Below are 8338 nucleotides of genomic sequence, written 5' to 3' on the forward strand. Positions count from 1 at the left end.
TCTGGGCAGCAGAGCCCAATCCTGGGATGTGTACGCTGTCCAAAACTTCCACTCAACTTCCCTGTGGTTTGGTCTCAAAGAATCAGTTGGGGGGAAAACGTAATATGATGTGATTGAAGCCAATCAGTTTGTATGTTGTCTGACAGAAGGAGGCATGTGGTACCCTGATTATGCTTGCTTGATGCCTATTTTCTTCTTTTACCTCATTTGAACATTTATATCTTAGACTCCTAACAGAAATACAAAGTGTGTTTACTTCACAGAATCACAGAATCATCTATGTTGGAAAAGACCTTGAAGATCATCCAGTCCAACCATTAACCTAACACCGACCGTTCTCAGCTCCACCATGTCCCTCAGCGCTATGTCAACCTGACTCTTAAACCCCTCCAGGGATGGGGACTCCACCACTGCCCTGGGCAGCCCATTCCAACACCCAACAACGCATTCTGTAAAGAAATACTTCATAATATCCAGTCTAAACCTTCCCTGGTGCAATGTGAGGCCATTCCCTCTTGTCCCATCACTTGTTACTTGGTTCAAGCTTCACCAGCTTTGTTGCCCTTCTTTGGACACGCTCGAGTAATTCAATGTCCTTTTTGTAGTGAGGGGCTTGTAACCCATGACCTCATTTTTACTACTTCCTGATCATAAAGTTGCCTTTCTCAGGGACAGGGGCATTAATGAAGGTAAATATACAGTCATACTCTCCCGATACAGCTGTATAATTTATCCCTCTACATTAGAGAGAATCAGCAGGTTTTTGAATGCTATAGATGCCAGGGCAGTGCCCAAGCAACCATTGTGGAAGCCTCTGTTCTTTCAGATAAATTAGTAAAAGTAATGGGGTGGATCCATCTTATTATAGGAAAATGTATTAAGGCAGATTAATGCAGTTAGGCTGAATAACACCATAAAGCTGGGAGACATGTTTCCCAGGTTCAGGCTAATGGACTGCAAGCCCCAGTGAGGAGTGCGGGGTGTGCCTTTCAGCAGTGAATGTGAAAGGAAATGAAGGCTACTGCCGAGACTGAAAGGCTTCCTTATATGAGGACTGAAGCCTCTCTCCAGCACCTGAAAGGCTAAGTTTAATTTTCCAGGGGAAACTTTGTTGGGTATCCTCTATTTCAAAAGCAAGAAAATTGACTGTGTTTACTGGTACAGCTTTTTTTGAAATAAAGGCCTGAAAAGCTACTTTTTAGTTATTGATAGTGCAAACAAAAGAATCCTGGGTCAAAGCTCACTCCTTTCACAGTCTTTTATTTCTTCAGTATAGATTTGATTTCTGCATAGATTTGATATTATCTAAACTATTTTGCTTGAACGCTGTCATGTCATTCTCTATATGGGTCCTGCCAAAAGAATATTGGCTGTTGACTGTTTTCCTCTAAGGCTTTAAGGTGTGTTTTCAGAAGTGCCTCTAGGGCTTTTTGTTTCTTCTTCTAACTCAAAAGAAATCTTGCATGTGCATCCTTTCTTCCTTCCTCTTTACATTCATCAAAAATGAACAAAGGATGATGTGGACAGTGAGTTACAGTCATACATAAACCATACGTCTATCTCAAGTTATTACTGTGAAAACTCTACTTTGTTGAAGTCAGTATTTATTGAAAGCCTCTTTTGTATATCAATACTGTGGAAGTCACCAGGGGTACAACAAAGTACTAGCAATTCTTTGTTGTTTCAGCTATTCAGTTATCACAGATGCGCACGCATACCGTGGGCTGGTAGCAGAGATCTCCAGAAGGTCAGTCACGTAAGCATATCCCTGACGGATCACAGTGCTGCGGGTCCCTCTGTAAGGATTCAGAAGGTCTTTCTGCAATGGCAGACAAGTTCCACTAACTTCCCAGGCTTCCAGAAATGCTGATCAGCAGTTCTAGTCTGCAGCACATTTATTACACCCTGACGTGCTGGAGACAGCCTGTTACAAATAGAACTGCCTCGTGAAAAATGCTGTTCCAGTGTTTTATAATAAAGTGCACCAATTAGATGCATTCATTAGGACAAACTGCTTGTCTTTTCTTATATTAGATCTTTTAAAAGGCACAATGCATTTCATAGCTCATTCCGCTCTGTATTATTATTAATTGAACAGAGCACATTACAAAGTTTTAATCCAATAACTGTAAATACATAATGAATAATATTTCCTTGGAGGCTGCCAGGGTTGCAGCAGCCTCCTCTACAGCTTTGCATACTCAGAGTAAGATATATTATCATTAAGTCCCCTCTTCCCTTGCTGTAGGTTCCCCACAGGTATTGCAGGGACATCACCAGAGCAAGGAATATTGCGTGTGCAGTAAAAGACAAATGTGTCATTTGTTAAAAGGCAAATTAGGAGCTGAGCCTAAAATGCAGCCTTTCAACTTTTTCCTGTTGAAAAGGGTCACATGCATCAGTTCTTCATGTTGTCTTGCAGATCCCTGGATGCCAAAAGGAAAACAATGTTTTAATTTTAGCAGCATGAGGATTCCTAACAACAGGATATTATTTATAAAGGGTAAATGGCAAACACTAAATGAAGACAAAAGGAAACATTCTGTTCCTCTCTGGGGGAGCACAACATTATTATACAAGGTTGTGATTGGGCATAGTAAGATGAATTGAGCTGCTGTTCCTACTGACAAGAACATTACTTCTTGGATTCCTCCTAATACATGAAGTAGCTGGCACTGCCTGGTTATACTTACGTAATGGATATGATCTACAGCAAAAGGACCCTGAACTCGGTGATAAAGATAGGGGTTTCTGTATAAAAGAAGACTCTAGAGAACATTGAAGTTGTTCCTGTTTTTATTGTATGTACTAATATTTTCATATGGAATAAGTATTTGCAGTAACTTGTGCTTGGACAGTACTCAAGGAGCTTAGCAGAGCTAATTAGCTGGAAGAGAAGTAGTGCGTTAATATAGTCCTATGACCACTAATGTAGCCCTATAACTTCCCATTCCAAGCTATTTTATGGTCAATCAGCATGAAAAATGGTTGGAGAGGGAGATAAGGTCTCTTTGTACATATTCTTCTAGCCATTTCTGTTAATTTGCTGAAAGTTACAGCAACATGAGTTATTTTCAGAAATTCAGATTTACACTCCTAATGAATGAGATATATTTTTGCAGGATCTAGGCCTTTGGCACCTGTGAATACATGGTTCCAAAGTATTCTTTTCCCAAGACCTGATCCTGTGACAACTGAAAACATTAGGAGAGAATTTCAAGAGGAGTTTTGCACCTATTGTCCTTTTGGCCTGAAAATATCCCACAGCTCTGAAAATTCTAACACCTTCCATCGAGCAGGATCCGATCCTAGTGAAGTAAAGCAGTAAAATATATACCAAATGGTTAAAAATAATAAAAAGGAAAAACATCTAAGTAGAATATCTACAGAAAAGCTGCAGATCTTGGAACTAGACTTCACAACCGATAGTAAATCCTAAATTTGCCGTTCACTGGTTTTGGTGATATCACCAAATGCATGATGTTGCTAAGCACTGTTAGGACTCTGTGGATATCTAGGATTATTAAAGGTTTCATTCTGTATTTCCCATTGCTTCATCATCTTTCTATTAGCATGATGATGAGTCTGCAGAAAGGTAGTAGTATAACAGACACCTTGAGGCAGGGACAGCGAAGCTACAGTACTACACTTTTTGTAAGTAAAGCACTTCTTGAAAGTTTTGAAAGCACAAATTACAGTGACGTGTGCTTTTACCTGGCAAAGTAAGATCAAATATTTATCCCATTTGATTGAAATAGTTCTAGCCTTTACCTAACCAATCAGGAAAATTCATAAATCTCATGACTGTGAAAGTTTCATTGCTGAGGGCATATTCCATAAAATTATTTCTGTTGGTATAACTAGGGCTGGTTAGACCACATAATAATTTTTTTAAAAGAAGCGACTTGATGCCTGAAGATGAAATTTAGACACCTAAATCCTAACTGTAATCCTAAAATCCAACTCAACTACTGCCTAACTCTGGAAGCACCTGACCTCCATAGGTGCCTCCTTTTTAATCAGAAGATTCCCCAGGTACCAATAAATTGACTTTGAAGCATATCTAATTAAAACTTTGTCTGTAGAAGACTGAGCAGATTTACAGCATGTGGCTACAGGATGCTAACTTTTTAAAGATGTCTTATCCAAGACTGAGCTTCACCACAAATGCAGTAATAGTAACTATTTTCATTTAAGGACATAAGGAAGAGCCAGAACATCAACTCTGCTGTATGTGCTACCACACATTTGTGCAGGCGTGCTCTTAAAAAAAGTAGTGACTAAGCCAGGACCCTCAGGATGCATGGAGCATCAGCTTCAACTCAGTCCTGGGCTTAATCTATAAAACAGAGTGGACCTCTTCCTTCAGCTGTGTTTTATAATAAAACTATATCCCATATCTTAAGGAGAGAAGACAAGACCCTCCCTACTTTCAATAGAGTTTTCCAGGAGCATCCTCTCTCAGTAACCTGGAATGGACATCTGAGTCTTAAGGAGAGAGTAAGAAATGATATGACCTTTCCCAGGAGCATTTTCTGTTGGAAAGCTGACAGTAAAAATACCAGTCAGAATGGCAGCAGACAGTTTAAAACAATCTCCAGACATTGCATTAATAACCTTGATGCATAGAGAGGTTTTGGTATTATGTCGTATCAGCAGATATCAAAAAAATGAATCATCTGACATTATGGACCTTAGGCCTGCTCTTTAGGTCAAACCCAAAGGTTTTCTCTAATGGGAAAAAGAAATGAATGCTTATGCTTGGGTGCTTAATAATTCAAGATGGAATGTAGGAAACTCAACCTTCAGCATCTGCTTCAACTTTAAATGAATGAAATGAAATTAAATGCTTGAATGAAAAACTCTCAAATAGGGAAAGCAAGGACTAAAGTCTGACTGCCATATTTCAGGTAACAATTTATTCCTAAACTAGAAGTAACTCTTGATCCTCCCATCTCCAAAGTCATCTCTCAACACAACTACGTGTCTGTGAAACTATTCCAAGTGCTTTGTTTTTTTCACTAATTCACAGTAAAAATACATTTTTAAATGTTTAAAAACCTTTTAAATGGAAAAAATTATCTTACAGTGGACCTCAAGGCTGGTTTAAAACACAATATACTTCAAATGTCATATAACATTACAAAAATTATGCCATACCTCAATTGTTTTTAAAATATTTAAATATCTTAATCTGAAATAAAGTTATAATACTGAGCATCTTCAACAGACAGATTCAGGTATAAGAACTACCAAAAGAATCTGAATATCTTAGATGGTGATTTCTTTTTACCTAAAAAATACAAAGAATTTTTTTTTTTTTTTTTTTTTATCTGAAACACTTCATAAATGTTTTCAAGTCAAAATCCAGGAGATATTTATTTCACAGTGTGAAGGTGAACATTTGTGAGTTTCAAACTCAGTGTAACACACTCCTCTCTCTGTCATTCACAGTGAATTGAACACTTAACTCCCTCCAGCAGTTTTGGAGATCTCAATTTGTGGCAATTATGATGAGAAGCCATTACTTGATAGAAAGAAAGAAGAGTTAGTTAAGTTGAAGAAATGTATCTAGATTCCTTTTAAAATAATGAAGACACACAAATAAAAGGGGATTTCTTGCCAGAATTCTACACCCCCCTTTTTCAATTTGCATATTAAATTGTACATCTACCAGTTTCTGTTAATTCAGCAAAATAAGAACTTCTTCTAAAAGTAATTGCATTATTAGTCTACCTTGGCAGTAATGATCCTAAGGTAAGGGTAGCAAGTAATCGTATTTCTAACTGTGTCTTCTTTTTAATAACTAGTTGTAAAATTATGTTGTGCCTTTTCTGCTCTTGAGAACTTTTCTCTCATCTTCTGCACTGCATATTTAAACTAAAAGGCAGATTTCTGCTAAAAAGGCAGATTTCACAAGATTCTTTTGGTTAATACTTATTCAGCATGTCTGAAGCCAATATTCTCACACCTTTTTCAGTTGTAAATTGCTTTACCAGGCATTATTTTCATTTTCATTAAACTTTTCCCTATTACTTCATCTGCTTTATGCAATATTAGAATAGAAATAATACCCTTGTTTGTAAAAGCTTTAACCAATTATGAGAACAGAGACACTGGAAAAGCAATAACAAAATCTTGACCAAATAAACAAGGAAGAAGCGACCACCTCTCCCTCTACACCTGTAGCTCTCACAAAAAGAGTAGTTTTTAAAAATCTAACAAACATTGGTAGAATACAGGTTGCCATATATCTTATAGAAGTTTTATCTTTCTTTTACTTTCAGATTTCTTTTGGTATTTACCTAGGTCAACTTGTATTTATCTATATTAAATTCTATTAATATTAAAATATTCCCTGTTATCTCCTTACTGCCTAGAAAAGAAAAAAAAAAAAAAGTCTATTGGCCATCTCTATAGATTAAAAAATAAGTTATCACAGGTGTGAATTTAAGGGAGAAGTTTTCTAGCAAATCTCTCAAATGACTGTTTACTGTTGTTTATTGCATATATTGACCAAAGGCTAGAAAAAGCAGTCCTGTGTCACAGATCTTTTATGCTTAAACAGAAATAAAATGTTGCCTTTACACATTCTTTTTTCATCAGCTAGAAAGATGCTGAACTTGTGTAAATATAGAACCCAGAAAAGGAAAAAAACCTAACAGAATAAATCGTTGAGACTGCTCCAGTGAATGCAGTGAGAGAGTGAAAATGAATTCCTTTTCATCTTGATGGCTTGCTTTCTTACTGTACATTGTTGCATTTTATGAGTCATTCCACACTGTGCAAAGAAAAGGCTTGCAACTATAATTTAGAATATAATCTCATTTCTTTATTTTAAAACAAAACAAAAACAAAGGTAGAGAGATCAGTGTCGACAGTGTAGTATTATTTGTGTCTTTCCACCTGTCATTAACATTATTTATTTATTCCAGGTCATGCAGGCATTAAGCACTAATTATTTGCTTTGTTTAGACAAGTCATTCCATTTAGAACTATAGCAATTGGTGATTTTTAAAGAGGAAATTTAATTGTATCATTTATAACTTTTCTACTTTTAGTTCTAGAAATGTCATACTCCTAGCTGCATTTTTACCTAACATGTTTTATTTACTACATGTCAGGATGATATAATTTCTTCTTATACCAAATACTGATTAAAACCCTGTTCTGCACTACAGAGTCTTCCTACACATTTTGAATGTTTACTAATACTGAGTGCAGGGAATAATTCCTATTTAATATGTTTGAAATGATGTTAAGGGTGGAAATACTTTCTGTGTACATGCACAAGCTATCCGATGTCAAAAAGAAAGCAACGTAATTAAGTTTTCTATGTTTGTAGTCTTAATTTTGATTTTTCTGAAGAAACTGAAGCAACATGCTCTGCTTTTATTATCCTAGGGAATATTAACCATAAGGACTGCATTGAAAGTGGAGGGAAACAGGGAAGTGGACAGATCAAAAGAGTTGTCAAAAAGGAAATGGAAGATCACTTGTAAAAACGAAAACCAATATTAGAGAGATAACTCAAATTGATTGCCTGTTCTTCAGTGAACAGTATGGTGGAAGGAACATTTGTCATCTACGTAGTCCAAAATAAGCAGCAATGACAAGCAGTACTGTGCATTACTAAGACTACTTACACGACCTTGACTAGCTACGAGAATTATTTAATATGATCAGTCATTTTTTTCTCCACAACACCCATAAGTTAAGAGTTTGCAAATGTTATCCTGGCACTGCCAGAAACAGATTCACATTGACCCCAATATGTCACCAGAATTCTGGAAATTCTTTTGTTTTCCATATGGTATCTTAGTATATTGGAAAGACAAGTGTTCTGTTATTTCTTTAGTCAAGCAAAGCACTCTTTTTACTGTTACAAAATATTTATTCATGTCACATTATTTTACAAAGTAGTATTTACTCTGCACCAAATAGTCAAGTGAAACAAACTTTCAGTTTGATGAATGGTGGCTAGTTTGAAAAGCTGAATTAGACAAGATCAAATTTATTCTGTCACATAAAGTAGATGTTAATTGCATGTATTCAGTCCGACCGTTAAAACATCGGAGAATCCTGCAGTTGGAATTATCAATTAGCATGGCTGAGTCCAAAGGATATAGTAATGTTTATATGGATGTGTATTTATGTGTGTCTTGGAGTGTACTTTTGGTTTTTGTAGTTGCGATCTGTGGTGTGATTCTAGGGAAGTGTCACAAAAATGGAGATTACCCCACTCTAGTTTAGATTATGTGCAGTTTATGAATTTCGCAGTTTATGAATTTCACATTTTTAAAACTCAAACACCAAACAGATTGGTTACATTTTCTCT

This window comes from Strix aluco, chromosome 4 (genome assembly GCF_031877795.1).
Source record: "Strix aluco isolate bStrAlu1 chromosome 4, bStrAlu1.hap1, whole genome shotgun sequence".
NCBI classification, from domain to species: domain Eukaryota; kingdom Metazoa; phylum Chordata; class Aves; order Strigiformes; family Strigidae; genus Strix; species Strix aluco.